Here is a 17102-nt window from a genome sequence, read left to right on the forward strand (position 1 = left end):
TCTTTTACTGCTTCAGTTCATCCTGTTTCTAGTATGTTTTCACTTATGGTTTTGTTGTTCAACTTGCAACTAATATGTTTACTGCATCACTTTACCGCATGCTTCTGAATGTGTCCCCTCCCTTAGACTCATCATGTTTATGAAATATTATCCCCCTCCTAGTATACCCCAATGTGGCTCTTCCCTACTTATGTTTCTCTGATTTCTGGCATGAACCTCTCTATGCAAAGTAGTTGGCTATCCTTAAGTTATATGATTCTGTGTTAATTCTGAAGTTCCCTAACCCCTTAGCATGTTGCTGATTCTATACTTAAGTGCTCCTGCAACTATGTGTTTATCTATGTGACCTATGTGTCCCCAAATCCCACTACCCCTGTTTGTGGTTGCTGAATCTGCCTTGGTCCTATGTCTCTTGGTTATGTATGAACCTGCTTTGGTTGCTGCGTTTGGACTGTTGCTTGTTACTCTACTCTCTTTTCAAAACTGTCCTATTGAATAACTCCCCCTGTTGTTTTACAAAACTAGTTCAAACAAGTCTCTTTTCAAACTGTTTTCCTGCTTAAATCTTTTCAAAACTATGTCAAGCGCTCTCACTCTACTCTTAGACCACTAAGTTCTTCCCCTTTTGTGTGAGCCTTGCTTTGGGACCCTTGAGCTCCCTCTGAACTTTGACACACAAAAGCTGGCCTTTCCACACTGCACTTACTCTATCTTGGCAATGAAATCTCGGTATGAGCAGTGCCCGGGATCCCTTGAGGTCCTTAGGGAACTCTGACACACCCGGATATGAGAAAGACTATGAAACACTCTTGGCATTTGAGGTTCTGGAAATTTGGGCCCGTTTTCAGGCTCTCTATAGTGTAACTTTTTATTTTCTTTTTCTACTTATGTAATTCATTTCAATATTGGTCTGTAATAATTTGTTGTAAATGAATATTGGGGTTGGCTAGTGAAAAGGGGAGGGTAGTTATATATGTTATCAACATCAATGGGTAGAAACCATGCCTTAGGTTTACATTTCCTATATGCGCATTAGAATCCATGTCAAAGACCAACACATTCAAAGCATGTCGTGCATTAGATACCATGTTCTTAGGTTTACTGTTTCAGCATCTCATTTGACATTATTTTATCACTTAGAAATCTTGCTCTAGGCTAAATAGCAGCATTAACATAAAACTGTTGCTCCTGCACATCTTGAAATCATGCTGTAACTTTCTGGGCATTTAGAAATCATGCTTTAGGAATTCTGCAATATCCTAAAATCATTCTGCATTTTTATTTGTGCATGTTAGATACCCTGATTTAGGATCTCGTTCACACTCGCTCAGTCACACCTAGTTAAACTACTGATGCATGAAAAGGACACAAAATAGTCTCACGTTTGATTATCCTGTTTAAGTGAAACTGGTCATAATCCCTGTACATCTTTGCAACATTTAGAACAGTATGCTTTAGGTAAAATAACTTCTAAACTGTTTTAATAATTCCGGTAATTTTTGTGCATTATCCTACGCCTAGGCAAGCCTTAGGTAATCAACCTCTATAAAACTGGAAACTGTTCTTTGTGTTTACTGATTAGGACTTCCTCTCTGAATTATGTAATAAATCTTACTCTGCTACCATGCTTAGGATCTGAATATAGACCTTAATTGTGTATGAGTCATGTTGTTTGTGTGTACTATGTTTGGAGGTATATCTGAGCCTTTTATTTATCTTCCATGCTCCCCTGTAATTGAAGTCCTATCTGTTTATTATGTGTCGCTTTAGTATTTTACCTTTAAACTTGAGGGTCTGCCTAGAACCCCCTTTTATAGGATAGGAGTCCTAAATTCCTCCGGGACTGATAGGAAGGGACGGGTAACAACATGCAATAGGGGTCGAGATCAACCCTCGCTTTAATTACCTTCACGGGGCGGGAAAGGGTAGATATGGATATGATGACCGGTGCGTTAATACCACGTGTAGCCCTTCTTTGAGGAGTATCATACTGGGTATTGCATTGATGTGATCCATATTATAAACAAACCTAAGATACCTCTTTAGATACATAAATATGCTTAGACTGTAATTCTTTTCAAAATCTAGCTTTTCATTAACTGTTTTTCAAATATCCGTGTACTTAAATTTAAATCCCCTATTATTTGAGCCATACTTGTTTATTTGCTAAATTGTACAAATCCACAAAAGCTGTTTGGCTGGGAACCACACTGGTGGATCCTGAGGGGTGCCTAACACCTTCCCTTTAGGATAATTTCAAGCCCTTACCCTGTCTCTGGTTACCAAACGTAGTTATAAATGAACCCTATAGGTGCCCTAACGCACCTTAAATCGTTAGGTGGCTACTCTTCAAAAAATGCAAAACCCCTTTCCATAAAGGAATGAGTTGTCTCAACCAAAATGTCATAAACCCGATTTCGCGAGAAAAAGGGAGCGCGACAGTCTTATCTCCTTCGTTCCAAGTTTCACTAGTTGAATCATCACGCTGGAACATATCCTCACGTTCGTTGTTTATTCCAACATTGAAAGAGTTCACATCGTTAGCTACCATATCTGATTTTTCTTTGACTAAAGAAAAGTGTCAAAATGCGTTAGTAACAGATAAATAAATAATGTAATAACACAATTGTTTATGCCCCATGGTGGGACTAAACTGTTTACGCATCAAATGATACAGTTGAATTTGTAACGTGGTTTATAGACACGTAAATTAATTTAATCCAAGAATATAAAATAACTAAGAACATAAACAAACTAATTAGTAACACTTGAAGGAAATACAAGCTTGATTATGAATTGAGCTTTCCTGGAAGCAGAAGGAAAACATTGTAATAAGCAAAAAGAAAGAGTATTATTAATAGAATGAGAATAAGTTTTGCCTTTTTTGCATACAGATGTTTCGTCTCAATAATGAATACAAATTCTTCTATTTATAGCTCAATTTAGGGAGACAAGATCCCTAAATCAAGCTCTTCTACAATATCAATAAAACTCTATTGATGGTTGCATAATGGTTGAGTTTAAATCCAAAGATTCTTTATAACGGCTGCTCATTTAATGCTCTCTTTTCTACCAAGATCTTCCTTTCAGATTTCTCGCCCCTAGTTCCAATGTCTTCGGAACTCACTCAACACCAGTCACACGTTTGTAACTGGTTCCATCCATTTGTTGACTCATCTATTATTTGACTTTACTTCCACATGTTAATTGTACGAGCTTCAATATATATATATATATATATATATATATGATGCTATGACTTTTGAGCTTACAAAAATCTACAAACACATCATATATACAATCTAAAAGTCATCGCACTCCATCTAGCCTCCGATACTTCATTTTTCATCTCCTAAATACAAATGAAGGCATTTGCCTTCTACCCATTTGTTATACCTCTATAGTCTCCCTAGGCATATCATGGACATTGAGGAAGATGGTAGGATTAGGTAGAATATCCAATACAGCATCATTGGATAACACTTATTCAATAGAAATTACATGGTAAGATTGATTTTTAAGTCTAAGTATATCAAAATATTTAAATAGTGTTAAATTAAGAATGATTTGCAGTCAAGCTATGTGAGTACAATAGCCAAAATGGATAACTGAAAGAATCGGACGACAAGTATAAAGAATAGTGCTTTTGAGCTCCAACGTGCCCGAATTTGCCCAAGGACAAGGAGCAGTGTGCACCTATCGTATCCCAGGTATTTCCTTAATGGGTAGGGGAAGTGTCAAGACCCCTTTTTCTCCAAAAGACCGACATTCAACCCAGTTCAACCCTTACATTAAGGGCAAACCACTCAGCCCGAAAGTAGGACCCATAGGACTCACCCTTAATGAACCGAGTTAGGCCAGGCCTGAGTAAACACCCGAAATGAAAATTACCCACTATTAAAAGTGTCAAATCCTAGAGCCGCAAAATTGGTCTTCTTTTTCAATGGCATTTTGATGTCATGGTTGGAAATTGCAATCGAGACTGCCCGTGGCTTCCAATCGCCGGATAGCAGTTCTCTTCCTCTCCTTATTCTCTTGTCAAAATGTCAATTATCAAGAGTATAAAGTGCAACCGTGGCCCCAAAGTATGGTAAATTTTTACCCCATAATATGGTAAATACTTAACCCAAAATATAATGGAGGATAAAATTAAAATATATTATAGTAAAGGTATATTTTTTTTTTACCCTTTTCCCATTTATTACACGTATAATGGAGTATATTTTTATCCGTTCATTCCATAATTTTTCCTCGTTCTCAGTATAACTTCTCTATACTTGAGAGCAATTTTCAGCTTCCTTTTGATGTAATACAAAAATATATCTCTCTCCTTAACAATCGAGAAATTTTCTTTTTTAAAAAGAATAATCAACTTGGATATTTTTCCTTTTTTTTTTAAAAAATAAAATCTTTTCTCTTTATTTTGACCTATTCCCTCCGTCTTTTATGAGATCTCTATTATCATATTATTCAATTCGTCCATTTGATGATGGATCCGTCTTGAGAGAATGTGATAGAAACTAGGAGTCCACCAAACACTATAGAGAACTAGGTTCTCAATTTGTTCCCACAGTAAATAAGCAGAAAAGAACACGCGATATTTACGTGGAAAACTCCTTGCTCAAGGGATTAAAAACCACGACCTAACCCAAAAGGATTTTTACTGCACTAAATTGAGCAAACTTCAGATTACAACATATTTCAATCTAGGAATTAAACTCCTAATTCCTCACTCCTTACAATAACTCTATTGTAAGCTCTTTGTAACAATTCTATTACAAAGCAACACTCATTGACTAGCTCTAGTCAACACAACCAAAACAATAATGGTTGAATAATGTCCTACAAAATACTTCTCGAAATCATGTAGGTTTACAAGTAACGAACAAAATACGAAGACACAACAAACTTAAGGACTCAAGACATCTTGAGTGTTGGGATTTGATCCTTGTGTTTGTAGCAGCTTAGTTCTTGAATGCACCTGGAGAAAACAGTGGCAGCTAGCACTTGAAATGTATATTTTTCAGATTGTCAAGTGTTCGGCCAAACCTTGTATCATGTTCTACATATATGAGAGAGCGTGTGAGAATAGATAGAGACAATATATTTTTTGGTTTGGCCTTTAGCAGTAGCAGTTGTGCCGCTGAACTGATTCTAGTCGGTACAGTGAGATAGCTTTTACAACTATAGGGTTGACTGTACGACGGCTCGAAAATTGATCATATATGTTCCCTGATTTGGTTCCTCGAGAACATTTATCCAGGCATCAAGACATATCACAACAAGCTCAAAGGAACTTATCGCATCAGGTTCCCATCTGGTTCTTCAATAAAGTTTGACAAATCATCAAAATCCACAATAGCATAACTTATCAATTTTTCCCTTTTTGATGATGACAAAACCTAGAATTGATATCCTTGCACCCCCACCCCCCACCCCCCGAGAACTAGATTACCACATATTCCCCTTATGGATCAAGCCTAAAAACAAACTTAACTGATCATCCCCCCTGCGAACAAAAACTGACTCCCTAAACAAAAATAGACTCCCCCACAATCTTTAGCCTTTTGGCATCATTGAAAAAAATAACATAATAAGCACAAGCAAAAAGAAGTTCTACAATATTAACTCAAGGCAATTGGGTGCACACAACATGATAAATAAATAAGAACACAAGAGAGTAATATTCAACAATATAGATAGTAATTGCCCATTGAAAATAAACATAAAATATAGGTGAAGTAGTGCCAACAATACCAATATAACAAATTCAAACAACTAAAATGCCAAAGTCATTAAACATCAACACCAAAAGAGGAGAGTTGGATGGGATTCAAGAGGGGTTAACATAGGGAGCACTGGGCAGGACAAAGGGATTAAGGAGCAAAGACCTTGAGGAGGTTGTCCATTTTTTTAATTTGTAGTCCTTTGATGAGTGATCATATGCTCATTCAGGTCTTCGACCTGTTTCCTCAACTTTTCATTCTCAGCCTTCAACCGAGAGTCCTCCTCTACCAATGGACCACTGGAACTAGGTTCTGTGCTTTTTTGAGTGATCTTGGACCTCAAGATAACGTTCTTAGCCCATAGCCACTTGATCTCCGCAGTTGCTGTCTCTTGAGCCTCAATCAGATTGGAGATGGTTGAATTACTGCCCGTTCCTCCTTTCTCAACACGCATTAACAATCTTCCAGGGTGCTCATGGTGAATATTTTCTTCTTGGTCGCCACAGTAGCTTCTCCTAACGGGACATCAAAATGCTCAAAGGCACTTGTAAGGCAGAATCCATATGGAAGACCATGCTTTCAATCCTTAATGTTTGTCACCATCATCATATTCTCAATCAGGAGTCCATGAAAGCTTAGATGTGTAAGAAGCCAGTGCCTCAATGGGAACCAGGTCTGCGATGGAGGGAATAGATATCCTCTCAGACCGAGTCAATAACACTTTGTTCACCATCTCGAACATAAGCTAATATTCTGGCTTAAGTTCTTTTGTATACACTCTCTCCCCTGACAAAGTGTCCTCCCTTTTCATAACGAGCTTCATGAAAGCAAAGGATGCAGTTCCCTCAACTGTTCTCAGCCGATCTGTGTGCACTCAAGGATTTCCCCAAGTGTGTCTTCATCCAGGTCAAAATACTTTCTATTGACCTTCAAGCACAATATGTCCACATCCACAACAAACAGACCAACATAAAAACTTCTCACCGCATCCTCATACACCTTTGGACTTGTGGGTGTAAAAAGATGGCTTCACTTTTGAAACTCCACTATGTTCACAAGTTATTTCATGTTTTCTGCTCAGCAATCGTAGGGTCAAAGACTCGGCCTAGCATCACCGTTTGAGTTTTGAGATTGGCCTTTCTTTCCAACTCTGACAATACTACCTTTGCCTTTTTGGAGGAACCGGGTTCCTCGATTGAACTTTTCCTTTTTCTGAGAGGCCTTTTCTCCTCTTTTTCCTTCTCCACCTCCTCATCATCTTCACTCAGAATTGCTTTCTCAAACACCTTTCCCTTTCTCTTACCAACAATACTTTTCTTGGAGTTCTTTCTTACAAGAGGCGATGCCTCCTTCACAGCCTCCTCATCATCAATGTCCACCACATCTATAGGTGGCACTTCCTTCTCATCTACCAACCTAATTTTTAATAGCCTTCTTCTCTTCTTCTTCTCCTTACTTGCCATTAACTCACTATCTAGTGCAGTTTTTCTCTGCTGCCTTGTAGTGGGGGTTTGTAAGCATCTTCTTATTTCTCTTAGCACCATCCCTTGCTGCTATAAAGCTAATCACAACATTGTCATCAGAATCAACATCATCAGTTTTATGTGAGTGACTGAACCAGGTCCCATCTGAAGATACACAATTTCCAGAGGGACGGGAATGGGGACATGAACTGGGGTGTTTAAGTACTATCCAGCTTAGGCCTTATGGAACTTGGTGTCTCATCCCAAGTGGGAACAGTTCTGAGTACAGACGACTCAGACTCTCCGAAATGAGGTCCCTTAGTAGGTTCCTCTATTTCACACTCAGTCACAAGTTCCCCGTGGTTCACCATTACCCCTAGTTCCCTTTACCACTACCACTCTCCCTTAACGCCTCAACAACACCAGCCACAATTTCAGTTTCACTTTCAAGAATATTCAATCTGTCCTTTTTCTTTTCACTTAAATTTCCCTGAAACTCCATAGATATGACTTCTATCCCGTTATCAGTATGAAGAGAGGGAAGATTACCTGAGTTTGTAGGTTAGTCTTGAAACTATCTCCCTCAATAACCGGATTTCCATCTCTCTCAAGCGCATGCAGTTCCACATCAGTACCAGAACCTGCTTGTTCCTCCAGCCTCACTTCTCAATCACGGTAGTCTGAATAGTCATCTCGACACTATCATTATCTTATTTAATTTCCTTTGTATTTTGAAGAAATTGAGACACGTACACTATTTGCTCAGAGTCGGGTTTGTCAGTTGGAACAGAAGGATAAGGGGATAAGATAAACTTTTTAGGAGTTTTGCTTTTTTGGCTTCGTTGGGGACCAAAAATAGAGGACTTAGAGGGAGTGACAGTAGGGTTGGTTTTGGTAGGAATTGGGGCTTTTGTGGGAGAATCGATGGCCTTGGATTCTGATGGGGAGTTGTACAGAAGGCAATAGAGTTGTCGTTTCTTCCAACATCTTTGGAGATTTGGATTCTTATTGAGTCATGGTCGAATTTTGCTAGAAGATAAAAGGGGAAGATAGTTCGAAAAAAGAGGGAGAGAGAGAAGGTTTTTGAGTTTAAGTGAAGAGTGAGAAAATGGGTTAGGTTTATAAAAGAGGAAAAGGGACTGGTTACAAATGGGTATGAGAGGAAAATGGGACAACGGGCCACTTCAGAAAAGATGCAATGTTTGGACTTAAAAGAAATTAGAAGAGAGGCGGGAATAAATTAATGACATGGAACTTCAGTAGTTTAAAAGGCATATAAGTATTGAGGGAACTACTGACCTGTGTCACAGGATCCAGGTTCCCTGACGGTTTTTGAAAATGTGAGAAAAAACTTCTAGATGTGAAATGTTATTCTCACTTGTTTTGTCTTGAGTCTGTCATGTGTATATACCTGTAACAGTATGGATTTGAGTTAGATATCGCCAAAAAACACTTTTAGCATTGTACCTTTCCTTCTTAACATAGCCAATCATTGAGGGAACTGATCCTTAGCTGAGTTTGATCAAGCCCAACTCCAAAAAATTTCTTTCAAAGTGTTCCCTACTCAGCGCCTTGGTGAAGATATCTGTTACCTGGTCTTCCATCTTGCAGAACTTCATACAAGTTAGACCCTTTTCAACATTGTCCCTCAAGAAATGATGTATCACATCCATATGCTTTGTTCTTTTGTGATGCATCGGGTTCTTTTCCATGTTAAGAACACTTGTATCATCATAAAATAAGGGCACATAAATACACCAAAATCCTCAAGTTGTTGCTTGATCCAAAGATGTTGTGCACAACAAGAGGCGACAGCCACATACTCAGCTTCAGTAATAGAAAGAGCCACGGAGATTTATTTCTTTGTACCCCTTGAGAACAATCATGACCCCAAAAAATGTGCCATTCCAGATGTACTCTTTTTATCCCCTAGATATCCAGCATAATGAGCATCAGCATAAACATATCCAATCAAGACAAAATTATCTCTTGAGGGATAGAATATGACTAGGTCATGCGTTCCCTTGAGATACCTCGGAATTCTTTGGCAACCTTCAAATGGGATTTTTGTGGGATTTATTGAAAACAAGCACACAACCCAACACTAAAGACATTATCAGGTCTATTAGCAGTCAAGTACATAAGAGATCCAATGATACCCCTTACATAGTTTCTTTGACAGGAGAACCAAGTTTGTCCAGGTCTAAGCCTGTAGCAGTGGCAATGGGAGTATCAATGGTCTTAGAATTTTCCTCTCAGATCTCATCAGCAGCTCCTTGATGTAATTCTATTAGCTAATCATGGCTTTTTGAGGTTCGCTTCACTTGCAACTCAAGAAAGAAATTTAGCTCACTCATCATACTCTTCTCGAATTCACTTCCCATGAGCTTTGCAAACTCCTCACAAAGAGAATCATTTGTTGCACCAAAAATTATATCATCAACATAGACATGCAAAATCAATAGATTTCTCCCTCGTTTATTCAAAAATAGAGCATTGACTATTTTTCCTCTAGTACAGCCATTCTCAAGAAGGAATTTTGACAATCTCTCATACCATGCTCGAGGGGCTTGCTTTAAACCTTATAGATCCTTGTCAAGCTTGAAGACATGCTCAGGATGCTCATGACTTTCAAAACCAGGAGGTTGCTCGACAAATACTTCCTCATTCAAATATCCATTCAGAAATGCATTAACATCCATTTGGAACAATTTGAATTCCATATAAGATGCAAAAGTTATAAGAATCCCGATAGCTTCCATCCAAGAAATGTGAGTAAAGGTCTTATCATAGTTAATCCTTTCTTCTTGATTATATCCCTGAACCACCAAACTTGCTTTATTTCTTGTTATGTTTTCCAAATTCATCAAGCTTATTCTTGAACACCCACCTGGTTCCAAACACTATTCTGTCTGAAGGTCGAGGAACCAGGTGCCACACTTTATTTCTCTTGAATTGATGGAGTTCTTCTTACATAGCAGTTATCCAGTCAATATCTTTCAATGCTTCCGTGATTTTCTTAGGTTCGATTTGAGATAGGAAGTCTGAGAAGGCAAACACGATTCTTGCCTTAGGTTTAGTTTGAATATCAGAATATAAAGGTGTGCTCACTGATCACGTCCAATTCACACCCCAATTAAGGAAATATGAAATGCTCGTTACAATAATAAATCCAACGTGAGTGGAGGTCGAATCCACAAGGAGTTTAGAATGGGTGTTGACAAAAATACTCAAGAGAGAAACTCGAAATAATTAGATTTAGCTCCAAACAAAGGTGTGTAACAATTTTGTTATATTAAACTACTACAGAATTTGACTAGCTAATGAACAAGTAATAACTGAAATGTTTTTGAGGTTTTGTCAAGTAAAGAAAACCCTAGGGTTGTAACATTAACCTAGGTGTAAACCTAATTGGTAGAGTAAATATGTGCTTACTTGATAGATCAGGATTTGTTATGACTCTCAACACACAAGTACTCACCGAATACCTCTAGAATTAAGTGTGATCATGCCCAAATTAGGTTTCTCAAGTCCAAATGGGTAGCAATAAAAATAATTGAATATGAGTCCAATTTGTATTATCGCTATCTCTAGTTCAAATCCTTTAATTAAACTAATCAATACTTCAGCTAGTTCAAATTCTTGTTAGCCAAATTTTTCTTGATTAAATTCCACTTTCTCAAGTAAGAACAAAGTCAAATAGGCATGAATCAATGTTTAAAATCATTAATTCTAAAATTAAAGCATAAGCAAGTCTAAATAATAATAACTCAATCAATAGCAAATGTTAATATTATACACACATTACTGTATGCGGTAAAATCGGGGGGTCCGATTCTCAATCGTTGCGACACCTCGAAGGTTCAAAACCACGGTCGAGTTTCGTCCCTCGAGGGCCATCAACGCTCGACCTCGGAGCAGTGCGGACTGACGATTAAAGGGAGAAAGTGGGAAGTTCCCTAGGCGCACAACTGAGGCTGACAAAGCCTAGAGGTCTAGCCCTGACCCGTATCTGGGCAGTAGGTGGCTATACCTGCCCCATATCTTTGTAATTAATCCTTTTGTACTATATTGGGATTTCCCCGTCATATATAAATGGGATCCTTGTCATTTTGTAGATATATGTTGCTTCATAAATAATAGACAAAAACATTCTCTCTGCTCTCTAACACATCTTCTTGAGTCCATTATTCTATTTATTACTTATATTCATTGTGTTCTATTCACTGTTCATTATTTGTTACTTATTATTGACCATAAAGAGCCACCTTTGATTTTACCATAATTGTTAGTCGTACATCGATCGCCCTCGATAGCTCCCAGCCGAGCATTGTTGATACCCAATTTTTCCCGTAAATTTTTTATATGCAAAATACTTTCAAAATAGCATATGTATGCATATATAAGTATGCCCAAGAGTTTTAGTATTTTTCCTAATTTTTAAAGGATTTTCAAATCAATTTATTGCCCATTTTTAGCAGTACAAAAACCAATAATTATTCCCAAAAATTATCATTTTTGGTGAATAACTTAGTTTATTCTCATATTTATACCAAAATATATTTAGGGTAATTTCTATACTTTTTTACAAATTTATTTGGTATTTTAAAAGCCAAATTGCATACAATTACAATTTTAGCCTATTTTCAGAATTAACAGCATTTTATAATTATGAAATTGGTTCCAATATTTTCAAATTAATATTTGTATATTAATTAACTGATCCAGTACTTTTAATTTGTTTTCGAAATTATTTTTTACTATTTTTATAAATTAAAAGGGAAAAACTGGCTATTTAAAATATGGCCCCATTTCGTTTCAATTATGGCCCAAATTAATTCCCCAATTAACCCAATTTCGGACCTCAAACGGACCAGCCCAACCAATTTAACCCAGCCCTTAACCCGTTTAAAACTACCCGACCCAGACCCCTTTTTATCCTGGCCGTTGATCTCTGAGATCAACGGCCCTTATCCGCCCTTGCCTTTTTTAATCCTAAAGACTACCCTAATCCCCTCATTTCCCTTCTATCAGCCGCCACTGAATACCCTCCCCCCTCTCAAACTCTCTCAAATGTTCTCGAAACCCTAATCGTCTTCTACTGTCTTCTACCTCAAGCTCACTTTTGGAATCCATGGCCTCTCAGGCCATGGATGGTTTAAACTCATCTTCCTATGCTCTTAAACACTTGGTACTCGAAGGTTCGAGGTCTGATCTCGAAGGTTTTCGTTCAGATCTTCGCCGATTCAAGGTTCTATAGCCATCTCCGGCCTAGCTCCGGCACACTTTGGTGTTTTGAGCCTGGTTCTGACCTTTCCAACCAAGATCGGACCTTTTCAAAGCCTTTCTGGTTTTAGGGTTCTTCTGAAACCCTAACTATTCGAGGTTCTCTCCGAATTTTCTTAGATCTGTCACATATTTGTGCTCTACTTGAGTTTTTAAACGTTTTCCCCAATTTTTCTTTCAAAAATTACTTCTTTCCGATTTAGGGTTTTCTGAAAAGCTTAAAATGTTTCTCTGACTTTTCTCTTCTTTGTGTGTATTTGCCTATACTATGTTCTTATGTTTTCTTTTCTACCACGCATGTTCTTCTACTGTGTTCTTATGTTTTCCTTTACTATAAATGTCCTTCTGTGCTTTGTTTTTCTACTGTGATACCTATATGTTCTTTTGCTATAATTTTCTGGTATTTTTATGTTCTTCTACTGTATGTATTTCCTACTGAGTTGTTAGGTTTGTTTGCCTTCTACTGAACTTTGCTTGAGTTCTTCTAAAAAAACCTCTTTAAACATATTTCCACTATTGTGTTCTTAAGTGTTATTGTTTTCTCTTCTACTGAACCCTGTTTAAGTCCCTTCTAAAAGGTTTTTCTTAAACATGTTTCTTCTACTACCATGATGTTCTCTCATTAATGCTTCGACTTAGTTTCTTGCTATAATTTTTCTATTGTATTTGCTTGTCTTCACATGAGATTCTGAAAAGAAATCTCTGAGCCTGTTGCCTCCTCATCTCTGTATTTGACTCGGGTTGGAAACCCAATAATTTGGGGGGTTTCCTCCGAGTTTGGTCATATGATCAGACTAGGGTTCTGTTTGAGAACCTTGGACTCTTTCAGACTCATTTCTGAGTCTATGAACTAAGTTTGAACTTCTTTGTTTGCATACAATTCTGAACCTTCTTAATTTCTTCTACACTAGACCCTTTTATTGAATAGCATGACAAATTACTTCGTGGCTGTATGCTTTTATATGTGTGATAAATTCTTTCTTCCGAAAAGGTTTTCCAACTTATGATTGATTCAGAATCCCTTTTTAGGTTTGATTGATTGTTACTGATTTTCATTAAGTAAAACCTTTCTTCACCTTTTCTGACTGGATTCATTCAGACCTTGTGATTTACTGGCTGGTAATTGATTTTCTTTCCTTATTTGCATAAACCGTGTACTGTCAAGACCTTGTCCTTAAATAAACCTCTATGTATTTACCCCTCTTTTACTGCTTTGAAAAGTGTTTGATTAATGTCTTTCCTTAATTACTTTTACCCGTTTGAAATCAGAATCCCTTAATTAAAGGGAAACTTTAGGTAATTAATTTTCAAACTATTTTCTTACCTATTTCTGCTTGCTTTCTAAACTATAAAAGGCACGACCCTTTCTACACATTACATACGGTTAATACGACCAAACAACATCCAGTTCAACACTTTTACACACATTATACACTTGAGACACTTACAATCTCATAGTTCTCTTCTAAAATCATAGTGTTCTGACTACTTGCTTGTACTTTGGTTTTACAAGACTGCTGCTTCCTTTTCTTGTTTCCTTGATACTGGTGTGTTCTAGTTTTGGTTTCAGTCTCATCCCAATGTGTTTATTTACAGCCTTTACACTCATGTTTACTTTGCTATCTACATTAAATGTTACTTTGCATGATTATTTCTGTGCATTTGTCTCTGCTGTGAATCCTTGCACCCCTGTTCCCCTCTATGTGCTTTGAGTTGAAGTTCAGAACATGGCAGCATGCAAGTTGTTGCTCATGTTTGGATTTGATCCCTTAGGGGGTCCTAACTCCCAAACAATGTGGCCTAACAGGCTGGTGGGGTGTGCCAGCACTTCCAATTGCTAGGTATGACCATTAGCCTGTCTTTGCTTCCTCTTGGAATCCCTCACTGCACTTACACTCTCTCTTAGCTTCTAAGTTATGCCCCCCTCCTGTGAGCCATGCTTTGGGACCTTGAGTTCCCTCTGAACTTGGACACTTGAGGGCTGGTCTTTCCACACTGCACTATGACTCAATCTTACAATGTATTTGGGTGTGAGCACTACCAGGAGTCCATGAGGCTCTTAGGGAACTCTGACACACCCCAAATGAGAAAGGCTTTGGATCTTGGTCTTTCGAGTTGGTTTACTTCATACTTCAGGCAGGAAACCTGAATCAGGCTCTCCTTGGTTGTAATTTTTTTTATATGATGTAATTTCTTTATCTTATTTTGGTCTATAATAATTTTTGTAATAAACTTCTAGGGTGATTAGTGAAAAAGGGAAGGGTAACCATGCATGCAAAGGGGTAGATATCATGTTCATAGGGAATATTTACACTTCTACACTCATGTATCCTTTTTTCAGCTTTCACTTCTACATCTCATATAGAGACCATGTCTATAGGTTTCTGCACTTTTGCACCTCATATAGAGACCATATCTATAGGTTTCTGCACTTTTGCACCTCATATAGAGACCACGTCTATGGGTTTCTGCACTTCTGCATGTTTATAGAGACCATGTCTATATGTCATTTCTGAAATGTTGTATATCTATAGATAATATGCCTATAGGACTTCCTAAATTTTGCATCTGCATCTGTCACTAGGCAAACCTGTTTATAGGTTTAAATATCAAACAACATTTTAGATACCATGCCAATGGGATTTCTGCACTCTTATTACGCCTGTAAAAGTGTTTTAACTCAGTAACGCCTAGAAAGCATGCCTATAGGAACCATCAACTAAATCTGAATCGTCCATTCGCTTATGAGTCTAAAATCAGTAGCAACAATAACGACTGCAGAATTTATATTCCTGTAATTGGCAACTTCTTTTCCTAAATCAACATACTTCTTTTTCTGAAATTAATAGATATCATGCCTATAGGTTTTCGTTTAACACTTAGGCAAGCCATATGGTAAACTTATAAATTGAATCTGATTTTATTAACTACAACCAGCAGGCAGGCCTGATTCGGGCTTCTTATCTGAAATAGGTAATAGATCAGTCTACCACAACTCTTAAGTTTAAATCAGACCCTAATCAGTACGTGTAAGTCATGCTAAACTATATGCTTCTCTTTGTTTTAAGGAGGTCTGTTTGAGCCTTTCTATCTATTATGTGCTTCTCCCCAAATTTGCTATATATGTGTTTTGATTGTCGCCTTTGAATTTTGTCCTTTGAAACTATAAAACCTCACACCCCTTCCCTTTAGGATTAGTAGTCCTAAATACCTCCGGGACTGATAGGATTGGGGCGGGTAATAGCATGCAATAAGTAAAACGAGACCATCCCGCGTTTAATACCTTAATGGGGTGGGAAAGGGTAGATATGGACATGATGACCACGCGATAACACCACGTGTATAAACGGTTACCGGGTGTTGTGAGGGGTGATCCATATTATTTATAAACCTAGAACCCTCTTTCCTTTACTCGTTTATTTTATTTCAAAATGCTTTTTTTTTCTTCTCAAATTTCAGTTCCTTTGACTTCATTTAACTGCAATTACTTGCAACAATTATGTGAAAACCCCTCCCCCCCCTCATATTTGTAACTCTTATTTGTCTATTTGTTGTTTGCATTTAAAGTCACAATTATATTATGGTCGGGAACCACACTAGTAGATCTCGAGGGGTGCCTAACACCTTCCCCTCGAGATAATTTCGAGCCCTTACCCAATCTCTGGTTTTCTAAATCAAAATTCTCCTTAGTGTCCTAATGCACTTAATCATTAGGTGGCGACTCTTCAATTCAAACCCAATTCCCAAAAGGAAACGAGTTGTCCTCCCAAATGTCATAAACCCGATTTCGCGAGAAAAAGGAGGCATCGACAGCATGGTGACTCTGCTGGGGATTTCTTTAAGACTCTTACCATTTCATGCTATTTGTGACTTTGTGCTTCTTTATATGTCTTTATTTGTATAAATGCCTTTAAGTATTTTTCTTCTTCTACCACGAAACTGACTTGGCTCTTTATTTCTTTCCTTTATCTCTCTTAATGCTTTCTTTTACCGCTTTCCTTCAATACTGTTGTAAATTCTGAGAAACTGTTGTAGTTATTACTTTATGAACGTGCAAATACGTGACAACTTGTTTGATTATTGTAACTGCATATTCAACATCATATTCCACCCGTGCCAAACAAAAGACCATAGCAACGCTTATAACGAGTGGTTGCGCTCTTCCGATATTATCACCCCCTAAATTCGGCAAAGGCATATTTGCGGTAAAACCAGTCGATCAACGGTGTAGTCGACGGTTCCGCGCCTTTCCCTCTTGAGTTGTCCGCTCAAGGGTACCAGTCTAATACCACATAGAAACCTTACTCCGTTTAATTGTACATGCATTATGGTCAAACCTAGCCGAGTCAGTTATGTTGTCCGCATAATGACTCTTTAAGATAGCCTTGTCCAAAGTCCACTGGGTTTCCTTGAAACCCAAATGGACCTTATCACGTTCAGTGCATTTATTTGGAGAACTAAAGTGCTTTTATGCCAATTATTGATATTTAGTAGTCGAGTCTGGAGGGTGTAAGGGCCTAACCTTTTTTCTTGCAGAAATATGAGGCAGGAAGTCCCCAGATTCGGCATGGTCACCCACATTCACCCCAAATTGCTAAGCTGGTGGAAGGATCTTCATTCCAGCGAT

Source organism: Nicotiana attenuata, unplaced genomic scaffold (genome assembly GCF_001879085.1).
Source record: "Nicotiana attenuata strain UT unplaced genomic scaffold, NIATTr2, whole genome shotgun sequence".
In the NCBI taxonomy this organism is placed as follows: domain Eukaryota; kingdom Viridiplantae; phylum Streptophyta; class Magnoliopsida; order Solanales; family Solanaceae; genus Nicotiana; species Nicotiana attenuata.